An 8,951-nucleotide genomic window follows, 5' to 3' on the forward strand; every position below is an offset into this window, starting at 1 on the left:
GTTGGGCAAGGGCCAAAACTCTAATGCAGGGGTTCTCAAAGTGCGGTCCGAGGTACTGCAGAGGGTCTGCGGCCAGATAAAACATTTATAAAAAATGTATACATAATAGTTTTTACATACGTTTTTTAACATTACTATTACTAACAAAAACAGATTTAACTAATTTTGGCCAAGGGATCCATGGAATAGGTTTAGTGTGAAGTACAATAAAATGTAATATTATTCAGCTACAATTTATGTACTTAACCCTGGGCAACATGGGCCTGGGAGGCTCACAGGGATATTGGTATCCACCAATTATAAATGTTTCAACTCAATACTTCTTGTATTTTTTATATAAATGGACTGTAATTTAAGCTTTTAAAATGCAACGTTTTCTCTCTGCCTTATGGAACAATGTGTTAGAATTGCAGGATATTAGAAGATGCAACAACAAAAAATATCTCTGCCCAATGACAAAATGTGTAGAATTACAGGAAATTAGCTTGAAAACTGCAATATATTTTCTCTGATGCCAAGAGGCGGGCCTTTAAAATACTACTTCCCAGGGCCCGAGACTTGGTTCATCCATCCATGCATGCACTGCAGAAGTCATAGTAAAACTCCTTGTATGCTATTATTTTCTCATTCGAGTTGTGTTCTGATTATGAATGGGTCCCTGATGAATTTGCTATCACAAAAGGGGTCCCCGGCCACAAAAAGTTTGAGAACCCCACTTCTAATGAACAAAGGTTTGGTGTGGGATCAAAATGATTTCCAACAGTAAGAAAAGTCAAGAGAAGAGACATGACACTTATGGATAATAGAAAATATTGATGAATATTGAAAATATCAAATCTCTGTAGCCAGTGATCATCAGTAGCATATGCATACTGGATGTACAGTTGAAGTCGGAAGTTTACATACACCTTAGCCAAATACATTTAAACTCAGTTTTTCACAATTCCTTACATTTAATCCTAGTAAAAATTCCCTGTCTTAGGTCAGTTAGGATCACCACTTTATTTTAAGAATGTGAAATGTCAGAATAATAGTAGTGAGAATGAATTATTTCAGCTTTTATTTCTTTCATCACATTCCCAGTGGGTCAGAAGTTTACATACACTCAATTAGTATTTGGTAGCATTGCCTTTAAATTGTTTAACTTGGGTCAAACATTTCAGTTAGCCTTCCACAAGCTTCCCACAATAAGTTGGGTGAATTTTGGCCCATTCCTCCTGACAGAGCTGGTGTAACTGAGTCAAGTTTGTAGGCCTCCTTGCTCGCACACACTTTTTCAGTTCTGCCCACAAATGTTCTATAGGGCTTTGTGATGGCCACTCCAATACCTTGACTTTGTTGTCCTTAAGCCATTTTGCCACAACTTTGGAAGTATGCTTGGGGTCATTGTCCATTTGGAAGACCCATTTGCGACCAAGCTTTAACTTCCTGACTGATGTCTTGAGATGTTGCTTCAATATATCCACATAATCTTCCTTCCTCATGATGCCATCTATTTTGTGAAGTGCACCAGTCCCTCCTGCAGCAAAGTACCCCCACAGCATGATGCTGCCACCCCCGTGCTTCACGGTTGGGATGGTGTTCTTCGGCTTGCAAGGAACCCCCTTTTTCCTCCAAACATAACGATGGTCATTATGGCCAAACAGTTCTATTTTTGTTTCATCAGACCAGAGGATATTTCTCCAAAAAGTACGATCTTTGTCCCCATGTGCAGTTGCAAACCGTAGTCTGGCTTTTTTATGGCGGTTTTGGAGCAGTGGCTTCTTCCTTGCTGAGCGGTCCTTCAGGTTATGTTGATGTAGGACTCATTTTACTGTGGATATAGATACTTTTGTACCTGTTTCCTCCAGCATCTTCACAAGGTCCTTTGCTGTTGTTCTGGGATTAATTTGAACTTTTCGCACCAAAGTATGTTCATCACTAGGAGACAGAACGCGTCTCCTTCCTGTGCGGTATGACAGCTGTGTGGTCCCATGGTGTTTATACTTGCGTACTATTGTTTGTACAGATGAACGTGGTACGTTCAGGCGTTTGGAAATTGCTCCCAAGGATGAACCAGACTTGGCTGATTTCTTTTGATTTTCCCATGATGTCAAGCAAAGAGGCACTGAGTTTGAAGGAAGGCCTTGAAATACATCCACATGTACATCTCCAATTGACTCAAATGATGTCAATTAGCCTATCAGAAGCTTCTAAAGCCATGACATCATTTTCAGGAATTTTCCAAGCTGTTTAAAGGCACAGTCAACTTAGTGTATGTACATTTCTGACCAACTGGAATTGTGATACAGTGAATTATAAGTGAAATAATCTGTCTGTAAAAAATTGTTGGAAAAATAACTTGTGTCATGCACAAGAAATTGTTAACAATAAATTTGTGGAGTGGTTGAAAAACGAATTTTAATGACTCCAACCTAAGTGTATGTAAACTTCCGACTTCAACTTCTACTTTGGTATTATACAGTTGAACATATTTATGCAATTTTGTACATTTTGTGAATCCTTCTACGCTTACATTTTTTCCCGGTAGAATAGTAGTATTTGCCTGGCTGCAGTCTGATAGGCCTACATCACCAGGTATATCTATATAGTTATATATCTTATCTATATAATCACAGTGAAATCATGTTGGGAAAATGCATACATTTTTGTGCAGTTTGGTAAGACACTGCATCTAGGTTTAAAAATACCCCCAAACAAGGCAAACACTACTTGTTTGGATATGGCCATTGTCCACTCAATGGGCCTCTACTGTAATCCACTTATGACTTTTCTGAAATCCAGACTGCCACCTGTTGGACAAACTAACCATAGTCGACTATGCTACTCATCTCCAATGTGTATAATGTATAATTGAATGTAGCTCTCATTAATGACGTTTGTAGACCTATTTAATGGGCCTACGTGGCAACTGGCAATATGTGTGAATATTTTATAAAAATAACAGGAAACCCAAAGTTTATAAGAGGCTAAAATGGATAATGTCAGAGTGTTGTTGTTGCTAATCCATACCTTGTCATAGATCATATTCAGACCTTGAGATTTTTCACCTACCAGTGCGTCAATGCAAACTTGCATGGAGTGCATCAATTCTTGTTTTATGTCAATTAGATTATAAATATGGGACCCCATCATGCTTGCCTCAGAACCAGAGAAACCTGGGTTGGAGCCCCAGCTGGGTTAACCCCGGATGTGCTACACTAGTGGGCGGCAGGCCTAATGAAAACAATCATGCATCACATTACCAGATATTCTTTGGTATTATGCAGAAAGCATCCATTAACCCATTAAATGAGTGCTCTGACATTCAATTGGACATTAGTTTTGACATATTCTGCAACTATTCATACAATATACCACTTTGAGACCCCGAACTGTTATGATATTTGAACATGCAGATTTAATGTAGCCTAGCCCATTCAAACCACGGGTTATAGGCCCATTTATATGGAAACAGTCAGTCACAAAATGTGAAATAAGTCAAGGGGAATGAAGTCACAGTGCCTTCAGAAAGTATTTATACCCCTTGACTTATTCCACATTTTGTTGTGTTACAGCCTGAATTCAAAATATTTTTTCTCTCACCCATCTACACACAATACCCCATAATGACAAAGTGAAAACATGTTTTTAGAAATTGTAGTAAATTAATTGAAAATGAAATACAGAAATATTTCATTTACATAAGTATTCACACACCTTTGCTATGCCACTCCAAATTGAGCTCAGGTGCATCCAATTTCCTTTGATCATCCTTGAGATGTCGCTACAACTTGATTGGAGTCCACCTGTGGCCAATTCAATTGTTTGGACATGATTTAGAAAGAAACACACCTGTCTATATAAAGGTCCCACAGTTCATGTCAGAAGGAGATAGTTTGGATCATCAGATGATCCAGCAGAGGAGCAAGTGTGGGAACACAGGGGGAAGTGTTGAGATGGCGGAAGCAGAAGTGTTGTTTGAAGATGAAAGCACGTTGAGTACAGTTAGTGAGAAAGATGAGTGGACAACAGTTTAGCCCAAGGATGGAACAAAAAGGGCTAAAAATGTTGTGGAAAATGAGTCTGATGAATCGTTGATTGTTGGAATAGGTTTTTTGGATTACGATGTTCATTTGGGAAACTCTTTTGAAGTCACGAGGATGGTGAAGAAGGTGTTGGGAAAAGTGGATGCAGTCAAAGTAACCAGGAGTGGTATGGTGTTGATATCAAAGTAACCAGGAGTGGTATGGTGTTGATATCAAAGTAACCAGGAGTGGTATGGTGTTGATATCAAAGTAACCAGGAGTGGTATGGTGTTGATATCAAAGTAACCAGGAGTGGTATGGTGTTGATATCAAAGTAACCAGGAGTGGTATGGTGTTGATATCAAATTAACCATGAGTGGTATGGTGTTGATATCAAAGTAACCAGGAGTGGTATGGTGTTGATATCAAAGTAACCAGGAGTGGTATGGTGTTGATATCAAAGTAACCAGGAGTGGTATGGTGTTGATATCAAAGTAACCGGGAGTGGTATGGTGTTGATATCGTGTGTATCTAAAGAGCAAAAAGGAGTGTGCATTGTGGCTCATGAAATTATCGACGCATGAAGTGGACAGCTTTGATTTTTAGAGCAGGGCACCGGTAAAAGGTGTTATCTCTGGCGTTCCTTTGGACATTGATAGTCAATATCTTCGGCAAAAGAAATCCAGGAGTAGTTAATGGATGTCGCTTGACCCATATGGAGGATGGGGAAAAAGGAGCAAAGTTTATCTGTATTATTGATGTTTGATGAAGAGTATCTACCACCCTATGTAACGCTGTGATATATAAGAGCGTTCGTGCAAAACCCGATGCAAGAAATGTAAAAAGTTTGGCCACGTGTCAAGTGTTTGCAGACAGAAGGAATACGTTTTTGAAGAGTCTGTGAATGTAAAATGTTACAACTGTGGTGGGGATCATATTTCCGAATTCCCAGAGTGCCCTGTTACGGTGAAAGATTTTGAGGTGTCAAGGATCAGGGCTGTACAGCAAATCTCGAATGTGGAGAAGGTGAAGAGAGTTGAAGGGGCAAGAGGCCACAGTTCTGAAGAAGATATGGCAGTGGATGCACCGCAACCAGTTGCAAATGTTATACGTCAATCAAGTGATCTGGATGCACTTATTGTGAAGAAGGTGGATTTTGTAGCATTTATAGCCACAGTAATTAATTGTACTGCACAAGTGTCCAAGAAGTCCAAGAAGCTGGACATCATATCTGTAGCTGAGAAGTTTTTGGGCCTCCAAGACTTCATGGGAGAAGCACTGCAAGGACTACTGTCACCAGAAAATGTCAGACCCTCACAGGATCCTTCTGAGCCTGTGTAGGGACCTGATTAGAACAGAAAAGAAGACTGATTTAGTTTAATAACATTTTTGTTATTGATAGTTTGTATAGATTTTTTTTTAAATATGTATTTTATTTTTACCCCACATTATTTCCTTTTTGGGATCTTTACTATCCACCTGTAAAGTAGGTTGCGGAATGCACATATAACTGCTGCAAACACAATTATACAGAAGAAGAAGTGCAGGTCAGAAAGCATGTGAATGGTTTGTGTCTGGAGTGTATGGTCGATAAAACGGTGGAGCATGTGTTGTTATATTGTTGTAAGTATATTGAAGAGAGGGAAAGATTGAAGCGTAGGGTTATTGAGGTTGGATGGGTTTGGAAGGGATTTTGGGGAGGGTCTATTAGAAGTTAGTAGGGCTCTTTTTAAATTTTCACAGAAGTACTGAGTTAGGTAGGAGGGTTTATACATATTGTAAACTGTGATTGACCACACACTCCAGCACAGTAGGTGGCGGCATGCACCTTTAACGTTTGTTTGCGGACCGCCATTACATCATAGAAGACGAAGAAGAAGAAGAAGAAGAAGAAGAAGAAGAAGTGCATGTCAGAGCAGAAACTATACCATGAAGTCCAAGGAACTGTCCGTAGATCTTCGAGATAGAATTGTGATGAGACATATCTGGGGAAGGGTATTAAATAATTTCTAGAGTGTTGAAAGTTTCCAAGAGCACAGTGGTCTCCATCATTGGGAAATTGAAAAAATATGGAACTACCCAGACTCTGCCTGGAGCTGGTTGTCTGACATAACTGAGCAAGAAGGACCTTGGTCAGGGAGGTGACCAAGAACCAAATGACCACTGACAGAACTACAGAGTTCCTTGGCTGAGATTGGAGAACCTTCCAGAAGGACAACGGTCTCTACAGCACTTTACCAATCTGGGCTTCATGTGAGAGTTGTCAGATGGAAGCCACTCCTGAGAAAAAGGCACATGACAGCATGCAAAAAGGCACATGAAAGACTGTATTGAACTATTTGGCCTGAATGCAAAGCGCTATGTTTGGAGAAAACCAGGCACAGCTCATCACCCGTCTAACACCATCCCTACCGTGAAGCATGGTGGTGGTAGCATCATGCTATGTGGATGCTTTTCAGCGGCAGGGACTGGGAGACTGGTAAGGATAGAGGGAACAATGAAGCCAAATACAGGCAAATCCTTGATGAGAACCTGCTTCAGAGTGCAAACGACCTTAGACTTGGGGCAAATATTTACGTTCCAACAGAACAATAACCCCAAGCATACAGTCAAAGCAACACTGGAATGGCTTCAGCACAAGAATTTGAAAGTCCTTGAGTGGCCCAGCCAAAGCCCAGACTTGAATCCCATTGAAAATCTGTGGAAGACTTGAAGATTGCTGTTCACCACCCCTCCCTATCTAACTTAACAGAGCTTGAGAAAATCTGCAAGGAAAAATGGGAGAAAATCCTCAAATCCAGATGTGCAAAGCTGATACAGACATACCCAACATAACTCAAAGATGAAATCGCTGCCAAAGGTGCATCTACAAAGTATTGACTCAGGGGTATGAATACTTATGTAAATGAGATTTCTGTATTTCATTTTCAATTCATTTGCAAACATTTCTAAACTTGTTTTCACTTTGTCATTATGGGGTATTTTGTATAGATTGGTGAGAAAAAAATATTTTGAATATAGGCTGTAACACAACAAAATGTGTTATAAGTCCAGGGGTATGAATACTTTCCGAAGGCACTGTGTATATAGAAATATAAACGCAACATGCAACAATTTCAAAGATTTTACTGAGTTACAGTTCATAGAACGAAATCAGTTAATTTAAATAAGTTCATTAGACCCTAATTTATGGATTTCACATGACTGGGCAGGGGCGCAGCCATGGGTGGGCCTGGGAGGACATAAGCCCACCCACTGGGGAGCCAGGCCCAGCCAATCAAAATGAGTTTTTTCCCACTAAAGGGCTTTATTACAGACAGAAATGCCTGTAATGCCAGGAGAACGCTACCTTCCCCAATGCATAGTGTCAACTGTAAAGTTTGTTGTAGGAGGAATAATGATCTGGGGCTGTTTTTCATGGTTCAGTCTAGGCCCCTTAATTCCAGTGAAGGGAAATCTTAACGCTACAGCATACAATGTGTTTCCAACTTTGTGGCAACAGTTTGGGGAAGGCCCTTTCCTGTTTCAGCATGACAATGCCCCCATGCACAAAGCGAGGGCCATACATAAATGGTTTGTCGAGATCGGTGAGGAAGAACTTGATTGGCCTGCACAGAGCCCTGACCTCAACCACATCAAACACCTTTGGGATTAATTGGAACGTCGATTGCGAGCCAGGTGTAATCGCCCAACATCAGTGCCCGACCTCACTAAGGCACTTGTGGCTGAATGGAAGAGTGAAAGCTGTTATAGCATCAAAGGGGGGACCAACTCCATATTAATGCCCATGATTTTGGAATGAGATGTTTGACGAGCAGGTGTCCACATACTTTTGGTCATGTAGTGTGTGTGTATGTATATATATATTAGTGCCTTTGGAAAGTATTCAGACCCCTTGACTTTTTCCACATTTTGTTACGTTACAGCCTTTTTCTAAAATGGATTAAATTGTTTTTTCCCCCCCCTCATCAATCTACACACAATACCCCATAATGACAAAGCAAAAAGTGGTTTTTAGAAATGTTTGCAAATATATTACAAATAAAAAACTGATATACATTTACATAAGTATTCAGACCCTTTACTCAGTACTTTGTTGAAGCACCTTTGGCAGCGATTACAGCATCGAGTCTTCTTGAGTATGACGCTACAAGCTTGGCACACCTGTATTTGGGGAGTTTCTTCCATTCTTCTCTGCAGATCCTCTCAAGCTCTGTCAGGTTGGATGGGGAGCGTTGCTGCAAAGCTATTTTCAGGTCTCTCCAGAGATGTTAGATCGGGTTCAAGTCTGGGCTCTGGCTGGGCCACTCTAGGACATTCAGAGACTTGTTCCGAAGCCACTCCTACGTTGTCTTGGCTGTGTGCTTAGGGTTGTTGTCCTGTTGGAAGGTGAACCTTCGGCCCCGTCTGAGGTCCTGAGCACTTTGGAGCAGGTTTTCATCAAGGATCTCTCTGTACTTTGATCCGTTTTTCTTTCCCTCGATCCTGGCTAGTCTTCCAGTCCCTGCCGCTGAAAAACATCCCCACAGCATGATGCTGCCATCACCATGCTTCACCATAGGGATGGTGCCAGGTTTCCTCCAGATTTACAATTGGCATTCAGGCCAAAGAGTTCAATCTTGGTTTCATCAGACCAGAGAATCTTGTTTCTCCTGGTCTGAGAGTCTTTAGGTTCCTTTAGGTACCATAAAGGCCTGATTGGTGGAGTGCTGCAGAGATGGTCGTCCTTCTGGAAGTTTGTCCCATCTCCACAGAGGAACTCTAGAGCTCTGTCAGAGTGACCATCGGGTCCTTGGTCACCTCCCTGACCAAGGCCCTTCTCCCCCGATTGCTCTAGAGCGGCCAGCTCTGGGAAGAGCCTTGGTGGTTCCAATCTTCTTCCATTTAAGAATGATGAAGGCCACTGTGTTCTTGACGTCAGTTTAATAATACTTTCCTGTGGAT

The sequence above is a fragment of the Coregonus lavaretus genome, assembly GCF_964263955.1.
Source record: "Coregonus lavaretus genome assembly, chromosome: 4".
NCBI classification, from domain to species: domain Eukaryota; kingdom Metazoa; phylum Chordata; class Actinopteri; order Salmoniformes; family Salmonidae; genus Coregonus; species Coregonus lavaretus.